This window comes from Lutra lutra, chromosome 14, assembly GCF_902655055.1.
Source record: "Lutra lutra chromosome 14, mLutLut1.2, whole genome shotgun sequence".
Classification (NCBI taxonomy): Eukaryota; Metazoa; Chordata; class Mammalia; order Carnivora; family Mustelidae; genus Lutra; species Lutra lutra.
The window spans coordinates 33,951,937-33,969,171 of NC_062291.1; the positions used below are offsets into that span (position 1 = coordinate 33,951,937).

Consider the following 17,235-nt stretch of genomic DNA (forward strand, 5'->3'; position numbering starts at 1 on the left):
AGGATGGCAGGCCGGTAATGCCTTGGGAGGCTCTGGCAGGGCGAAGCCGCGCGAATCTCCACGGCGTCTCTCCCCCGACCTACCCACCCCGGGGCCGGAGCTCCTCCCAACCTCTCTTGGAAGGGGTGGGAGATCTGAGCGGCCCCCCAGCGAATCCCCGGGGAGGTGGGCGGAGGTGCAGCACCCGGAACAAAGGCCCACAGAAGGGTCCTGGAGCGCGCGGCTCCCCGGGGGCGGGGGCGGGCCCCCCTTCCTTCCCCCTCAGCTCCTCCCTCTCCTCCCCTCCTTCCACCCAGAGGCCCGGCCGGCGCGCAGCCCGAGCGGAGCCAACTTCGCCAACGGTTCCCAAGTTGCCGGGCGCGCTGTGCTGGGAGCTGGGTGGGGAGAGGAAGGAGAGGAGGAGGAGGAGGAGGAGGGCTCCCCGGACGCCTTGGACGCGGTTCAGGAATCCACCGCCGCCGCCGGCCGCTCGCCGACTCGGGCCCGAGCGGGGAGGGCGCCAGGCAGGACCGCTCGATCGCTCGCTGCGCAGGACGGCGCCCGCCTGGCGCCGCTTCCCGATCGGCGTGCGAACCGGCCGGGCCGCGCCTCCCTCCCTCCCAGCCGCCGCCACCGCCTCCGGGGAGGGCGCAGAGCCCCGGCCGCGAGGGATCGGAGCGACCGAGCCTCTTCTGCCGCGTCCTGCGCAAAGGAGGGCAAAGTTGCAAGCGGATGCTGCCGACGCCGGACCCCAGCCGCGGACAGTCGGATCCGCCCCCGCCGGAGGAGGCTCGGCGGACGGGGTAAGTAGGGCGCCGGCGTCCCGGAATCGCCTCCGAGGCCCGGGCAAGGCCGCCCAGCCGTGCGCCCCCCAACCTTCCCCGTCTGGGCGGCCCGCCAAACTTTGAAGGAAGAGGGGGCGAAAGGGAGCGTGGGAGAGGGAGTTCCCGGCTCAGGGGAAACTCCACGCAGGCCCCCGCGACCCCTAGACCCAGCCCGCACTCAGATTCACAGCTGCCAGGTACTCGCAGCTCATCATTGAAGCCACAGACACACGGCGCTCGCGCTGGGAGCACAAGCCACGCCGACCCGGCACACGCTGCAGGCCGAAATGTACAACTCCGGGGGCGCCGGGGTTTGGATCTTGAGACCAAGCATGCCCTTCCGGCTCGCAGATAAATCCACGGTCTTTGTTTGGTGCCCCTTACAGCCCCCCAGTGAGGAGCCCCCCAAATGCTATGGGCCGTGTTGTCGTGGCCGGCAACCCCGAGGCTGAAAGTGGGGAGGGGAAAGCGGATACTGCAGTCGGATCTCGGGGTTCATCAGCAGCGAGTCCGGTGTGGAAACTCGGTGTCTTGGTGATGTGTCTGGGTGTGCGCAGCCCTTCCGGAGGCGAGGCCGGGAGAGGGGGGAGTGATTCACAAACTTCGGGACCCAGCGTGCTGAGCTCTGTGAGCGGAATGGGGAAGGCTGCAGGCCGGTGCTGCCCAGTGCGGGACAGCTGGGGGGTGGCAGTGACAGGGCTTAACAAGGAAAGTACACAGACCACCAACCCACCTTCGGATATGCTTCCTCAGAGGACCTCCAGGAGGACCTGCGGAGATTCCAGCCCTGAATGTGTGTGTATGTGTGTTTGTGTTTGTGTGTGTGTGTGTGTGTACAGGGGGTGGGGGATGTTGAAGACGCCTAAGGTCAGGAGGAAACCAGGGCAGTGCTGAAGCACTATTTTCACTGCATCTGAAGATGCGTTTGCTTTCAGATGCCCTGGCCTGGTGGCCTCAGGTGGCCTCAGGTGGCTTGGAATCAGCCTTCTTGCAGAGGAAGGGGCCCTGAGTGGTTCCAGGGAGCCCTGCCTGATTTGTCTGGAGATGTGGCCCAGGCATCGTGTTCACAGTGCCATGTGGGCTGGTGCTGGGTACTTAAATCTCATCATTGGCTTGTGCTTCCTATTAAGAGGAGCACTAGGAATGTCTCCATGTGTCCATCTGGCTAAGCAGAGGATGGTGTTTGGTGTTTTCTTCCTGGCTCCTGCTGGCCTGGCTGGAAATGGGTCTCATGAAGGGTCTAGGAGCTGTGTCCTCCAGCAGCGGGGGCTTGGCTCTGCAGTGGCAGCAGGTGGAGGGGTAGTCACAGTCCCTGTACTGAGCGTAGGGTGGTTTCCTTCATGCCAGCTGGCGTGAGTTTCCCAGAGGAGTGGAAACATCTCATGTTCCTGGAACTGGGATTAGAATCTCTTGGGGAGAGATTCCCTGCTGCCATGGGACTGAGAGTGTGCAAGGATATGGGACAACCTGGCCATGGAATCACAAGGAAATGTATCATTCCCCTGCCCCTTTGTGGTCTCAGTGCTGAAATTAGCAAAGCATATGGGCAGCACCAGAACTGTGGCCCCAGATGAGAGATGGGAGTGACCAGGACTTGGCTGTCTCCAATTTCAGGTGGAATGCTGTAGCCAGTCCTTCCCTGTATCACCTTCCTGCCTTGTGTCTTCTGTGAATCAAGAGCTCTGTGTACATTGTCTCATTGAGCCCTACATCCCTATGAAGTTAGCGTTTTATCCCTCTTTTGCAGATTAGGAAACTTGAGGCTCAGAAAAGTTAAGTAACTTTTTCAAAGTCACACAGCTGATGAGGAACAAAGCTGGGATTTGAACCTGGACAGCCTGATTCTGGAACTCGGGCTGTCTCCACCATGCCAGGCCATCTCTATGGTCCCTACTGGTTCTCCATGACAACAAAGAAGCAACATGGGCTACTTACTAACATGGTCCTGGGGCCTCTGACTGAAGTCCTTTTTCCACACACTCTGCCCAGACTGGGTTATACCATGGGCCACAGGAAATCAAAATCTGGGTGGCTCTGGGCTGCTAGAACCTTCCATGTAGGACTGGAGTCTGGGAATGACAAGAGATTCGGAAGTGACTGGAGGGAGATACTTTAGTAATTCCAGTGAGAGATGATTTGCTGCTTAGTGGAGAAGTGGGGACAAAGCTGCCACTTGTGACCATATAAGTGATAAGTTTGGGTTTGCGAGAAACGGCCAGGCAGACATTCTCAAATGGATTATTATATTCCTTCTTTCTTTGGCCCTGACCAGGAATGGAACTGGCTTATTTACTTTCCACACTTTCCTCCAAATCCTTTGTCCGACAGGGAAATCAGCCCTCACCTGCCACCTCCTGCCTGGTGAACGTAAAGGAACATGTAGTGGCTGTCCTTCCCATGCTTGCTGCGTGCCCTGGGGTGGTTTCTGGTCCCCAGAGAGATGGGTGGGGCAGAGCTGGGGTGGGGGTGATAACATGTCCCATAGAGGGACAGTGGTCACTGTCCCCACTTTACAGATGCAGACATTAGGCTGAGAGGGGTACAGTGGATGCCCAGGTCATGAAGCTAGGGAACTGCAGGCTGTGCTGCCTCCAGGCACCCCTGCAGGCACTTAGGGGCGACTATCCTCAGTCTGGTTGGTACTCTGTACCCCATAAGGGCCGAGAGGGGTGCCTCTCATGGCTCTGCCCAAGGTGTCTGTACACAGGAAAAATGTAACCTTAAATAAGGAGCAGAGCTTGACCACTACCCAGCAGGCCCTGTGCACCTTCCCCAGGAAGCCCACACTGGGGAGTCCAAGAACCTTGACCGAGCTGAGCTGTAGGTATTAGAACCCTCTCCTGCCTCCACTGCTGAGTGGGCATGCTGGCCAGGATAGAAGTTGGGAGATTGGGTGTGGGGAGAAGCTGCCCCACCCTAGGGACCCTAGGTGCTCATCTTTGTACCCTGGCTCTATCCCAGCGTCTGAGACATGAACGTACTTGGGGACCATGGTCAGGGGATGGGTGAAGCCCAGGGAGGGGCCGTGGGCGAGCGCCTCTGCTGGGAAGTCATAAAGCAGGGGAGCCAAGGGAATCCTCGCCATGAGGAAAGGCTCACAGAGGTCTCTGCCTGTCATGAAAAGAAAACAGCTCTGCGTTTCATTCCTTAAACAGAGTAAGAAATGTTATCTCTTCTTCTCTGATGACTAAATACGAGATAGAATGCTGCTTGTTCTGCCTGAGCATGTGGCTTCCACGGCTGGGGGTGGGGTGGTCTCTGGCCTGCTGGACAGTGTGTTCCGTGCTGGAGGTAGACAACGCTCAGTCTTGGGTTCCATTGCTCCAAATCTGGCCAGTTGCTCCCCCCACGCTTATGCACCGCCATGGGGAGAGGAGGCAGGCAGGCAACGGCACCCCCTCATTCCTCCCTATCTTGCCTCTCCCCTCCACATTTCCCCTACCCCCCCAACTTGCTCCACAAAGATGGCTGTGTGCTGCAGGTCTGTGGGTTTCTCTGGGCCCTGAGACATTTATCATTGGGGTTCTAGAGGACTCTGAAAAGGATTTGGAGGAAAGTGTGGAAAGTAAATAAGCCAGTTCCCAGTTGAGCATCCCCTGAATACCACAAGTAAACAGCCCTCCCAGAGGCCAGCCTGGGAAACTCTGTGTTGGCCTCCCATGGTTACACCTGGCTCACTGGCTGCTTTCACCAGCTCCCCCCTCACTCCCCTCTCCCTGTCCAGCCCCTCCTTGACTTGGGAGCCTCAAAAGTCAGGGAAGCAGACTGCTGGCCTGTCCTTGTGCTGCGGGAGGTTGGCGCGCGAGCTGCGGGGACCAGGAGAAACATGAGGGAGGAAACGGTGCCTACAGGGCCCACTCAGCCCTGCTCCATCTGAAAGTCTCCTGGCGTCGGTCCCACTCAGCGAGGCGGAGGGTGGTCTCCCGGTGGGTGAGTTGGACTTTGGTGGTAGAGAATGATGGGGCTTTTTCCAGTTTTGTGGTACCTGATGAAGTTTTGTGTCTTAAATGTCTAGAGTAGATGGACCAAGGCTAATTTTCCCCTCTTGTGCACCCCTCCCCACAAAAGGTGGGGCTCACATGTGAAGAAACCCTTCAAACCCGTACATTTACCTTGAAAGGCTTTGGGGACTAACTTGAATGTCAAGGTTCTTAGCTTTTGGCCGGAGTCATATCAGATTAGGCCCTATCAGCTTAGGGTGCTGGTAGTGTAAATTCACACCAGAAGTTTCAAGGAGCTCTAGCACAGGTGTAAGTTGCTATGTCTATAGGGTAGGAAGCAAATCATGATCGTTTAATAACTCCAGTGCATTTAGTTGACCCACTGTAAAACCCAGCAGCGTCTGGTGAAAAGGAGAACCAGGGCTCTGGGTGGGGGGGAGTTCCTGACTGGGACCCAGAAATGGCTGAGGGGCCTTTCCATTGCATGTGACTGTACCGGGCTGGGTTGGCAAACTGGAACCTCTGGGATCTGGGGAGCAGACACTGCTGGGAGGCTCTGGGTCCCGCCTCTGGCCGGGAAGCTTGGGAGTTTGGTTGTCATGCTGCCACCAGGCTGCTGAGAGAGAATTGGGGGTGAGTCCCATAACTTGCAGCCCTGGGGGGAGAGAAGCTGCATACCACATACTTACAGGCCATCACATTATCGCAGGCTGAAATACATACACACACACACACACACACACACACACACTCACAGATATTTCAGTAAATACCTGGGCACATTATATACCAAAACATTTGTAGGTGCAACACAATCATCCCAAATTAGTAATGGTTAAAAGCACATATCCTAAAGCCGGAATGCTTGCAGTCCTGCTTAGTAGCTTGTGACCTTGGGCTAGTTACTTAACCTCTCTGGGCCTTAGTTTCTTAATCAGTAATAGGTCATAGGTAATAGGGCTGTCAATGAATTGATATATGTGAGGAGTTTAGAAATGTACAGAGAACTAGGCCAGTGTTAAAGTATGATTCACCACAACCTCTGGCCCCAGATAGTCAGACTCAACTTCACAAGACTTCTCAGAGAGGTACCCACAGACTTGTCAGTGAGTGGAACCAAAACCTTTGTACGTACTTTCGGAGCCCTGATTCTCAGAATGTGTGCCATTTGCTGTACTGGACTCAAACTAGAATTTATGAGGAAAATAATTTCATGCTCCCTCAGAAAGCTCATTATTTTAAAACGGTGTTGGTACTAACACCCCAGGAAAGGGTGGAAATTCCTTAGCAGCAAGGGTTTCCAGACTAGGTTCCACGGAGCCCCAGAGTGCAGTGGGGACCCTTCAGAGGCCTGTGGGGAGGAGGCTCCAGGCCTCTCCCCGCCTTGTGTGTTGTACACACTGGGCTTCTGAGGGAGGTTCTGGTTCAGAAGAAGGCTCTACAGGTTCTCTGTTTGAAAGCCCCCCTCTCCAGGCGGACTTGCTTCCCTTCCCGCGTTTGTGCCCGCGTTTGTGAGTACCTGTTCAGACTTGCCCAGCACGGGTGAGAGCCCACGCAGCCACCTGACGTGCTGCCTCAGGCCTCCCCCACTCTTTTCCCCACTCTCCTCCCTTCCCCTCCAGCTGCCTCACCATCTGCAGGATTCTGGAAAGTGCTGAGGGGTCTGAGCCAAAGCAGCGCTATCTGAGGAAATATTTTGAAAACAAACTGGGCCTGGCTGAGACGGCACCAATTTTCAGCAAGGCATTTCACAACTCGCATCAGGCCTAGGGCATCAGGCCTAGGGCACGTGAGCTGGGCCATGGGGGCCTGGCTCTGCTCTGGACACAGCCTGGGGCTCATCACTGCAGGGTCAAGGACAGACCTACCTGAAGAGGCCTGAGATAGAAACCCAGCACCTGTGAGGAAGGGGAAGTCAGCCTCGGGCTGTGGAGCAGAATGAAGAACCGAAATGCCCGTGACCAGCAAGGTCAGGCCCCCTGTTTTTTTTTTTATCTGAGAAGAGCTGTTGGCTCTCCACACGTTCCTCCTGCCCTCCATGTGGTGCAGGTGTGGTGCAGGTGTCTAGCGGTCAAGTACACAGGAAGCCTGAGCGGGGACTGTACCCTTCAGGCCTCCCGGGCCTGCACTCACTCAGTTCTCAACAGGAAGCTCATGGGGGAGGCACCCTGGGATTGCCATTTAGCAGAGAGGCACGCAGAAGCCGATAGGCAGGAGAGGTGGCCCACATCCCCTGGCTTGTGTGAGCAGAGCGGAGCCATGCTCCGGGCCCCGCCGTGTGTGAGCCACACTGCCGGAGCTGCGGCCTAAGAGGACAGTCACTTCATCACGGGCCGGGCCGGACCGCTGCTTTCTGACCTGGCGGCTCAGGGGAGGCTGGCTTCGGGGGTCGCCACAGCCCTGTGAGGGCCCTGTGGGTGGAAGTTCTAGCCCCCGGCCCGCCCCCAGGCTGACCTGCACAGAGCACTCGTGATGGTAGGAGGGCCTCTTCTGCAAGGCTGACCATCGGCTGATCGCTGCTTCCCCTTGGCAATGACCTGGGCTCAGGAAGTGGCGCAGATGGCAGGGGAAGGGATTTAAACTGGCAAGGAGGAGCTGGCAGATTAGGGGTGTTCCAGCAAGACAGACCCCTACCCTGGAGTAGGTGCCGAGCTGCTCTGGGTGCCGGTGGCTTCCACGGCCCCTGTGACTTCCACGGGCCCTGTGATGTGGATCACATGGCCCAGCCTCCCTTCCCCTTGTCTGTACTGTTCCCTGTTCCATACTGTTCTCGTCCCCCGACGCAGGCATCCTGCTCTCTGTAGCCTCTCCAGCCTCTCCTTCCTTTCTTGTGGCCAGCTCCCATTCAGCCTCTGGCCTCCCCTTGAGTGTCCCCTCTGGAAGCCTAGGTCAGCAGCCCTCCCTGTGGCTGCCTGCACCCTCCTCTCATTATACCACACTGCACTGTGTGGCCATTGCTGTTTTCATGGTCTGTGGTCTCCTGCGGGCAGCGAGCTCTGTGAGAACAGCGTCTGTCTTGCTCCCCTTGGTGTCCCCCTTGAGTCCCCCACCTGACTGTGGAACCGAGAGCAACAGATGGGACACGAAGCTTCACCACGCAGGATAGGACAGTGTCTATTCTCCCAGGGTGGTAGGGGAGTGATTGGAGTCTGGGCAAGGTGGGGGGAGTCGTGCGTGTTGGAGGAAGCAGCTGATGTGGACCAGAGGCTTTGTGTGGGACTGGGTGGAAACAGGAGAGTGGGACCCTGGGCATGTACGTGACCTGTTGCAGACATTATCCTATGTGCTGGGCTGGGCTGGGGTCCTGACAATGGGCCTGAAACCCTCCTGGAGGCACCTTTGAATTAGGTGGGGTGGTGGGTGCCCCACTGTTCAACCCCATCAGCAAGTGGTTCTCAGGTCTGTCCCCTTATGGAAGGATGTCTTTCCAGCCTCTCCAGCCCCTCCAGGGTTCAGACCTGCCCCCCAGGCAATGTAGGCCTCCTGTGGCTGAGTGCTTTCTCCCAGCAGAGAAGAGGAAGCCCAGCAGGCAGCCTGCCTCCTGAGTCTGGTTCTAGCTGCAGCCCTCAAGACATTCTTGCAGAAGTAGGGGGGTCCCCCTGAGTGCTCCCCACCATCCAGGGAGCACACATTAGGTGCTTCAGCCTGAGCCTCACCTGTGCAGGTACTGCATGCCTGCTCAAGCCCGACACTGTGCAGGGTGGCCTGGGGGTGGCAGAAGGTGCCCCCCAGGCTAGAAGGGGAGAGGAGACTTGGGTACAGGTAACCACCTTCGGGTCCAGCTGTGATGAGCCCACACAGGTGGGCTGCTGGCAAGAGAAGGGGAGCCCTGCTCCTCACCTGCTGTGTGACCATGGTCAAAGTGCTTCATCTCTCTGTTCCTCAGTTTTCTCATCTGTAAAATGGAAATGTAACAGTACCCATCACATGGGGGTAATAGGAAAATAAATAAAATGTGTCCCTATACAAGTGTTCAGAGCAATGCCTCGCATACAGTAGCATCAAGAAGAATGAGCTATTATTTCTTATTTTTTAAATAAAAGCCTCTAGAAAAGTCAACTGAGGTCAGATCATCGAGGCCCTTGAATGCCGTACTTTCCATTTGCTAAGCGCCTGCTTCGTGCCAAGTAGTTACAGACCGTCTCACTAAGACCCGTACAGCCCAGCAAGGTTGTTAGCCATGTGTCCATTTTCTAGATGAGGAAACTGAGGTTCAGAGAGGTAGGTTGACCCACCCCAGATCACTTGGCCAGGAGGAGTCGGAGGCAGTAACGAAATTCAAGTCTGTCTGGCAGTTTACTCTGTCCGTGTGGAGATTGGAGAGACATGACAGAGGCAGCATGGGGGGTCACAGCCTGGAGCTGTGCCCTGATGCTGTAGTCATGGGCCTGGGGGAAGGGGGGGGGACAGGAGAGGATGGGGAAGGAGAGATACCTTGAAAGCCACAGGGAGGGTGGGGGTGGCACGGAGACAGGGAGGCCTTGAGGCCACAGCACACAGCTCACCATTTACAGCCTAGGGGCACTCCTGAGTCATTCTGGGAAAGCATGACCTCATGGTCTGCCGCCTACCTGCCAGTCTGCTCTCTTGCCCTCTGGTTCTCTGATGACCGTGTGCCCAAAGTCCTGCAAGGGACCCTCCGGCCCTGAGTAGCCAGGCCAGGTCAGCTTCCTCCAACCCCCTTACTCGTAAGCTCAGCTGTGGCAGAAGCTTCTGGAAGTGGTGATAGGCATGAGGAATTTCCAAAAGTGTATCCTTGCCAGGCCTCTGATTGGAAGTCTGGGCATTCCAGTGTTGGAAGCACTTTTAAAAAGTAAAGCCTGGTTGAGCTGTGTCCCCAGCACTCTGCCAGGTCCTAAAGGCCTCTGCCTTCCTGGTAGGTACAGTTATCTGAGAGCTCTTTATGGACTAAGCATTCTCAGGCTGAGTGATTTATTTGCATCAGTCTTACTGCATGAGGTAGCCCTATTTTACAGATGCCAACATTGAGGCCCAGAGAGGGTAGGTGACTTGTCCAAGGTCACACAGCCAAACTGCAAACCTTCAGCTGTCCAGCTCTAACTGTGCCTACGCTTTTAGCCACTCCGTGATCCAGCTGCAAAATGAAGTGAGTCACAGGAGGTAGGGTGTATGAACCCAGGCCTGCCAAATGGCGCAGTGCAGACAGGAAGTGCCCAGACAGTTTTCATCTTTCAGTAGTGTGAATCACTCCCCAGAGTTTCATGGAGATGTTGGATCTCCAAGGAAGTGGCAGAAAATACCCAGCTCCTTGGCCGTGCAGACCCTGATTATGTGGCCCTTTGAGGGTGAATCCTACCTCTCTGGAAGGAACACAGGCGTGCAGGGAGTGTCTGTTCTGGTTTTGGTGGGCCAGACCTGGAAAAGGAGTGTGAGTCAAGAGAGGGGCTGAGCGCCAGCTTCCTCAGCCCCACCCGCAGGCGCAGGATGCCAGGCTGTAGCAGCTGCTGCTGGGGCTCCCAGCTCCGCCCACCCCAACCCGCCCCAGCTGCCCTAGCTGGAGCCCAGCCCTGTGCAAAATGGTGCCCTCCCCCTCCACAACCTCACGAGGGAGGGAGGCACGGTTAGCCCCATCTTCCAGGTGAGGCACTGAGGCTTAGAGAGCTTTTCTGGCTCACTTGAATTCCTTTGGCTGGAAAGAGGAGAAACGAGACCGTGAAGTCTTCTGTCTGCAAGGACAGGAGTGGGGAGCTAGCCTCCCCTCCGACACGGGTGACAACGGGTATTGCCCGTTCTGTTCTCAGGCTTGCACTTCCAATTCATTCTGCAGTCATTGGGCTCCCGTGTTGCTGTGAGAATGGCCCTCAGGGGTGAGAGAAGAGTATGAGTTACCATTTTCCCAGGAGCACTTTCGAAGCCTAGGGGCCCTCTGCAGTCTTCCAGGCTGGGCCCTTCCCCCCCTTAGTGGGCCTGGCCTGGAAACAAAGGGCCTCCACCAGATACCTGGCTTAGGGGTTAACCTGGCATGTGACTCAACAGACAGGGGCCAGATTCTTAGGGGTCCCTCATCCCCCCCCTTTAATGCCTAAGTCCCAGGTTAGCCCACCCCCAGGGGCCCTCTCCACAGATATGTGGGGATCCCCCAGGGTTCCATGGTCTTGCAGGGTGGTTCCTCCTGACCCTGTCTCCCACTTAGCCCCCAGGACCCCTCGGCTTCAGGGGTGGCCATCACCCCCACACCCAGAAGGGAGGGGACCCAATCCAGGTACTCCCTCCAACTACCACAGTAAGAATTTCTGGGCAGTTGTCACTTTTCTTGCAGGGAAAGTGACTTAAGTTTGACTATAGGGGCTGTCTCACTTCTTGTTGTCTCTGGATTGTCCTTTCTGGCTTAGCCTCGGCTTAAATTCAAAGGCCTGTTAAAATGTCTTCCAAAATAAAAGTCTCACCCCAAAAGAACTTTGCCTCTACTTCTATAGGTAGAAAACTGGTACCTGCTTTTAATGTTGTTGTTGTTGTTTTTTAGTTTGATTAAATTTTATAAATTAAGTAATACATGCCCATGGTATACAATAGGAAAAGTACAAATGGATATAAGGTGAAAGGCACAAGCTGGAGAGTAGCTGTCCCGGACAGTTAGTGTGACCCCTGCCCCGGGGTCATTGCTAAGCTGGTGAGTGCTCCCTCCCAGGCTGTGCTGGCAGCCACATCCCAGCCCCCCTCAGCAGTCACCTTGGACTCCACTCATGAGACACAAAGGCCCCCACAGCCCCAGCATCCCCCTTAGCTTCCCAGGGTGGCTTTCTCCTGCGTTCCCAGCTGCCTCTCTTCCGTTTTCCCTTCTTGTCTGGCTGGGCTGGGGCCTGCAACTGTGGCCTGGGGGGTCAGGGCCCCACGCTGGTGATCTGACCAGACATACTGCCTCTTGGCCAGCCTGAGAGCATGTTCAGGGTCCCCTAGGTGCTGGGGCTTACACGGACAGATCCACCCTTCATTGCCATTCCTGCTGAGACTGAGGATGACCTAGGCCTCTCCTGCTCCTCTCATTTCCCCCCTCCCCTCCCTTCCTCTCTGCATCCTTCCCTTCTTTCCTGACATATTTATGTGGTGCTATATAGCAAATGTTAACTCTAATTCATAAGAATGGAGCAAGGTAGAGAAAGAAATAGTGCCAGGAGAGCAGTGTGCTGGAGCTTTAATGTCAGCAGACCCTGCCCTTCATGCCTTGGCCTTGCATCTCCAGCTGGGTAACCCTGGGCAGGTTGCTTAGCTTCTCTGAACCTTATGCTCTCATCTGGAGAATGAAGGCAAGGGTGGTGGTAGAAATCCAGGCTGGGTACAGGGCTGGCCTGAGGACCAGGAGGAGCAAAAGGGCCTCTAAGGAGGAAAGGGTGACAGAGGTGTGTGTTTGGGGAGGTGGGGTGTGCAGTGCTGTTCCTCTGGGGGACTGGTTGTGGCTGTGGGGACTAGATCAGGGAGCACTCTGGGGACAAGGGATTTGGGCTCAGCCTTAGGGTAGATTTTGGCCAGGCACGATGACCCCTTAGGCAGCTTGGCCTCTGGGCTTAATGGCTGCCTGCCCTCCCGTGGGAATGCCTTTTCTTGTCTCTATTTCTACGCAGAAATGGACCCTTAGCTTTGTTTTTTAATTTTTTTAAGGAATGAGTTTAGAGTTTTTATTAATAGTGGTAGATGCTTTATTAATAGTGGTAGATGCTTACTAAGCAAAATTAAAGTAGAAGGGGCAAATAGAAGAAAGCAACGACTCACCCGTCAGTCCTACCATCCAGATGTAACCAGTTAGCTATTTCGTGCTCGTACTTCTCTAGGCACATACACATAGAAGAGGGGACAGTAGAGAGGCAGAAAGTTTTATAAACCTGGGGAAATGCAGTTTAGTTTAACTTTTAGGCCAGTGTTCTAAGGACGCTGTGTGCCCTAAAGCAGCCCCTCTCATCTGTTCCCCGTGTCCATGAGGGTAGTGTGGTGGGGACAGGGTGGGGGCTGCTTGGAGGTGGGGGGTAACCCAGATGCTCTGCCCTTTAAAACCTCCTGATAGAGACCAGTTACAAAAGGGGAGCCGGCTGAAGTTGGTACATACCAGCTCCAGAACAGTGGTTTTCAATCTTTGGACCAAAACCTCAGACAAAGATACACAGAACTGAAACAAAAGTCTTATGGAGCCCATATGTATCTATCACACATGATACACTCATTTTCAGTTCTACACCATTCTGGCGAACTTTTTTTAAAAAGCTTATTGACCTACCAAATTGATTGTGAGCTGGAGTTTGAAAACTATTCCCCCAGAAGAGTGATCTTCAAACTTTACACCAGACTCACCTGGAGAGCTTGTTGGAACAGCTTGCTGTGCTCACCCCCCTGAGATTCTGGTTGGAGAGGTCTGTGGAGGGCCCCGAGAATGTGCATTTCCACCAAGCTCCCAGGTGCAGCCGCTGCTGCTGGCCCCAGACCCCAACTCAGATCCAAAAGACAACTGAGATTGTCTTTTAAGGCCCTGTACTCCCAGCAGACACTTTTCAGAGGATTTGCTTTAGTCAACAGATGAGAACCGCTGATGGCTAACACAAGAATTTGGGTCTCTGACATGTTTTGAGGGTGCCGGTCAGGCAGTGTCTTCAGGATCTTAAACACCACTCTCCTGAAATCCAGCTCACGCTATTAATACCAAGTTCGAATGCAGAAACCGTCTGCAAAGCAAAGGCACACTTATGCCCAGCCCTGGTTGAATTACCTACCTCTTAAATCCCCAGCAGAACATAAAACCCTCCCAGCCCTTTTGAAAACACTGTTCCTCTATAGGCAATGAAAGGTGCCATTTACCATGTAGATTTCACCTTTTCTGGTTTTTTGGAAGAAGGTAAGTCAAGCATGACCACCACATGGAGAAAGCTGTTTCCCCCTCCCTCTGGTTGGGGTCTGCTAGGTTTCGGTGGCTGTCCCTGGGTCCCCAGCTTTCCCCGGAACCTCTTCCTGGCATGGCAGGGAAGCCCGTGCAACAGCACCCGAGCCTGGCTAGGTTTTAAGCTGCCTCTGCTCCTCCAACTCTCAGCCCCCACGTCTAATCCTCCCCCTTCACAGCCTTGGGGCCCCCTCCCCAGCCTTGCAGTCCTCTAGAAGCCAGCCCTCAGCTGGAAGCAGCCTCGTGAGGGAGGGAAGTGTTAAATGGGCACAGAGCCCCTCTGTTCCACTAACAATGGCCCGTTGATGACTGGATTCTGCCCAGGGCGGGCCTCCTTGACTGGACTTCAGGGAGGAGGATGGACTCCAACACCCGCCTCCCCCAGGCAGCCATTTCTGGGTGTGAAGTGGATTGAGTCCTCGGCCTCCGGCCACAGAACCTCATTCTTCAGGCCCTGAAGCGACAGTGAGAAACCCACTCACCCCTCCTATCCCATCCCGGGGGCAGTTCGAGGCCCGGGGAGTGATTCACTTCTGTGTAATTCAACAAACATCTATTGGTCACTGGCTGGGCACGGAGGCTCAGTGCTACGTAGCTGTGGGGAGTAAGAATAATGGCTGACATGAATTCGGTGCCTCTTAGAGTCACCCCCATCCCTGGCTGCCCAACAGAGTCCCTAAGGAGCTGCTACAAATTCCGTTGTGCAGCCGCTGCCCCCACCCATCTTCGAGAGTGCACCGCAGGCCCTGATATTTTGTAAAAGCTCTCAGAGGGATCCTCATTCCCAGCTGGGATTAAGCATCCCGGGCCTCTTACTGGTTAGACGCTAAGCTTGCTAAGCATGGAATTGGTCGTCCCCATTTCATGAGGGAGGTGCTTGTGGGAGGCTGAATACCGGCTCCTTGAAGATGTCTACACATAATCCGCCCCCCTCCACCCAGAGGCTGTGTTACTTCCCAAGGTCAAGGGACTTTGCGGTGGAACTAAGTTAAGGATTTTGAGATAGGGAGATGACCCCAGATTATCCAGGGGGCCCAATGTCAGCATACAGGTCCTGAGAAGAGGGAGATATGAGGACAGAAGAAGTCAGAGTGATGGCTGAAGAAAGTGATTCAACCAGTCATTGCTAGCTTGGAAGATGGATGAGGGGGCCGTGAGCCATGGAAAGCAGGTAGCTTCTAGAAGCTACGCCGCAAAAGTCAAGGTAGCAGATTTTCTCCCTAAGGCCTCTAGAAGGAAGGCAAGCCTGCGGACACCCTCATTTTAGTCCAAACTGGTCTTAGACTTCTGACTTTCAGAACTCTTCAGGTGAATAAGTACGTGTTGTTTTAAGCCGCTGAGTTGATGGTGGTGTGTTAGCGGCTACAGGGAACGAATACGGGCCTCTTCCTAACTCTTTACAGATGAGGCACAGAGAGGTGAGGCAGTCAGCTGGGGTCATGAGGCTAGTGAGTGGCTGAGCTGGAGCAGGAAGAACCCCTCACTTGTCTCACTTGTCTCCCACCTCACCGCCCCGCCCTTTGTAGTCAGACAGATAAATGCATCCGAAGGCCCACCCCACTGCGCTCTTTCCTGTGTCCTTTGTTAATTTGGCTGGGGAGGGTTGGGGGGTAGGGGGCTTGGGCAGGTGGAGGAAAGATGAGGTGGGCCAGGTTGGCCCCCAGATGGAATGCCACATATGTTTTTGTTTTTTTTTTTAAAGATTTTATTTATTTATTTGACAGAGATCACAAGTAGGCAGAGAGGCAGGCAGAGAGAGGGGGAAGCAGGCTCCCCGCTGAGCAGAGAGCCCAATAGAGGGTTCGATCCCAGGACCCTGGGATCATGACCCAAGCTGAAGGCAGAGGCTTTAACCCACTGAGCCACCCAGGTGCCTCAGAATGCCACATTTGAACTGGATTCTGGAAGAGCAGAGCCCACAGGCACTATCCCCCCATCTTCTCTGCTGCCTGTCATCACACCGTCTCTCAGGGCCACTCTGCCTCTGGGATCTGGCCGCTGGCCACCAGCCGGCCAAAGGCTTGGGCAGGAGTAGCAGCATTCTACTCAGCTGTCACCCTCAGCCAGCAACAGCTGCTTATCTGGGACAGCCAGCAAGCTCCCATTTTCCGGGAGGCCAGCAAAGGCCTTGTGCCTTCAAAGGATGTTTCTTCCAAGACGCCAAGAACCTTAGATTGGAGGTCACGTGTGTCTCTTTGAGGCGTGTGAGGCAGGCAGAGTCTAGAGGGTTGTCCAAAGTCACACAGCAAGTAGGTGACAGGTCCTGACAGACAAGTTCCCTGCCTGGAACTCTGAGCTGCCTGCTGCCGTGCAGCTCCCATGGCTGGGTTAAACCTGCTGTCTCAGTGATAGGACACAGTAGTTGGGTTCCTGAACCGTGGAGCCAGACTGCCTGGGTTCAAAACCCAGCTCTGCCTTGTGCCCGAGGACAGGTGTTTGTTCTCTCCTTGCCCTAAGTGGGGGTGAGGGGTAGTAGCGAGGAGGGCGTTGCCCCACCTTCCTCCTCCGGTTGTGCTGAGGACCAAATTCCTTTACGCGTGTGAAGTGCTTGGAAGTGCCTCGTTCACGTTCACGGTCAGTGTTAGCTCATCATTGTTCAGCTCCTCTAAGACGGGGACTGTCTCTCTCCCTCCCTCTGCTGCCAGCACCTTGGCCCCTGCGTGACCCAGAGCAAGTACTCTGCAGATGAGTTAACGGGTCCTGCCCTATCCCCGGCTTTTATCATCCAGAGGCTTACTAGGTACTTTCCCGACTTTCAGCTTTTTACAAGTTCCTCCTTAGGTCAAACCCTCCTCCTCCTCTTCCTCCTCCTTCTCCTCCTCACCTGGGAGCTGCACCAAGGCCCAAAGCAGCCAGAAGCTTGCTCCGCCCCTTGGTAAATCCCAGGAGTGGTTCAGAGATAACCCAGAGGTCCCATGTTCTCACCGTGAGTGCCCGTGTTACACCATTGCCAAGGCTGCACCTGGCCAACCTGCTGAGCTCTCCCCGGGGGGGTCTCTGGGCCTGGTGGCAGCATCATTTGCACACCAAGTCTCCTGTAGCCTCACATGGACCCTCTGCTTGCTCCCAGTGTCTCTCCTCCTACTTAGAGCCCACGCCAGGCCTTCAAGCCGGTGGTGGGGTAGGGGGTGTCACAGACCGTGTGGGTCCCTCAAGTCCCCCCTTTCTCTCTTCCCTGCTGTGAGGATGGGGCTTCCTCATCCTCACTCAGCCTCCTCCACAAAAAGCCCCCAAGCATATCCTTGCACATGAACAGACCCCAGGGGTATGGCCAGTTGTGGTTCTACAAAAAGCCAAGCTCAGGGGTCCAGTTTGGATTCAACTCGTCCAGTCTCTGCCCCAGGACGGCCATTCTGCTAAGTCTTACTGCCCGCCTCCAGCTGTATTTCCAGAGTCCCCTTTCGACCCTGCCTCTGTGATAAGATACTTTTTCCTTTCCTTCTCTTTTCAGTTAAGCTTTTTACGTTTTTTAAGTTTTTCTTTTCATTTCAGTGAGTTAACATGCCGTGCTGTATTCGTTTCAGGTGTGCAGTATACTGGTTCTGTAATTCCAGACGTCACCCGGTGTTATCATGGCAAGTGTGTCCATCCTCCCCAATTGTTAAATATT

At 55.2% G+C, this 17,235-nt stretch overlaps 1 protein-coding gene across 5 annotated transcripts in view; it reads left to right on the plus strand.

Moving 5' to 3' along the window:
* Nucleotides 1–231: 231 nt before the first annotated feature.
* Nucleotides 232–17,235, plus strand: part of CHST3 (carbohydrate sulfotransferase 3) — a 32,759-nt gene continuing 15,755 nt past the window's right edge. For 4 of the 5 annotated variants that reach the window (XM_047702451.1, XM_047702449.1, XM_047702448.1 and 1 more), the window contains exon 1: nucleotides 232–782. The gene's annotated coding sequence lies outside the window, so the exon portion shown is untranslated. The remainder of the gene's footprint in view (nucleotides 783–17,235) is intronic. The other variant, XM_047702446.1, reaches the window with a different exon arrangement.